The sequence below is a fragment of the Priapulus caudatus genome, unplaced genomic scaffold (assembly GCF_000485595.1).
Source record: "Priapulus caudatus unplaced genomic scaffold, Priapulus_caudatus-5.0.1 Scaffold1354, whole genome shotgun sequence".
NCBI classification, from domain to species: domain Eukaryota; kingdom Metazoa; phylum Priapulida; class Priapulimorpha; order Priapulimorphida; family Priapulidae; genus Priapulus; species Priapulus caudatus.
This window is the reverse complement of record NW_014578415.1, coordinates 21,330-22,423: the sequence shown is the minus strand read 5'-3', so window position 1 is coordinate 22,423 and position 1,094 is coordinate 21,330.

The window sequence follows — 1,094 nt, the reverse complement described above, 5'->3', positions numbered from 1 at the left end:
AGCAAGCCTACAAGGGTCAGTTTACAGGGTTCGAAATCAAGGGCAGCATGCCTACAAGGGTCAGTTTACAGGGTTCGAAATCAAGGGCAGCATGCCTACAAGGGTCAGTTTACAGGGTTCGAAATCAAGGGCTACAAGGGTCAGTTTACAAGGTTTGAAATCAAGGGCAGCAAGCCTACAAGGGTCAGTTTAAAGGGTTTGAAATCAATGGCAGCAAGCATACAAGGGTCAGTTTTCAAGGTTTGAAATCAATGGCAGCAAGCATACAAGGGTCAGTTTACAGGGTTTGAAATCAAGGGCAGCATGCCTACAAGGGTCAGTTTACAGGGTTTGAAATCAAGGGCAGCAAGCCTACAAGGGTCAGTTTACAGGGTTTGCTCTAGATTTCGAACCCTGTAAACTGACCCTTGTAGACCTTGATTTCAAACCCTGTAAACTGACCCTTGTAGACCTTGATTTCAAACCCTGTAAACTGACCCTTGTAAGCTTGCTTTCCTTGATTTTGAACCCTGTAAACTGACCCTTGTAGGCATGCTTTCCTTGATTTTAGGCATGCTGCCCTTGATTTCGAACCCTGTAAACTGACCCTTGTAGGCTTGCTACAAGGGTCAGTTTACAGGGTTCGAAATCAAGGGCTACAAGGGTCAGTTTACAAGGTTTGAAATCAAGGGCAGCAAGCCTACAAGGGTCAGTTTACAGGGTTCAAAATCAAGGGAGGCAAGCATACAAGGGCCGGTTTACAAGGTTTGAAATCAAGGGCTACAAGGGTCAGTTTACAAGGTTTGAAATCAAGGGCAGCAAGCCTACAAGGGTCAGTTTTCAAGGTTTGAAATCAATGGCAGCAAGCATACAAGGGTCAGTTTACAGGGTTTGAAATCAAGGGCAGCATGTCTACAAGGGTCAGTTTACAGAGTTTGAAATCAAGGGCAGCATGCCTACAAAGGTCAGTTTACAGGGTTTGAAATCAAGGAAAGCATGCCTACAAGGGTCAGTTTACAGAGTTTGAAATCAAGGGCAGCAAGCCTACAAGGGTCAGTTTACAGGGTTTGAAATCAAGGAAAGCATGCCTACAAGGGTCAGTTTACAGAGTTTGA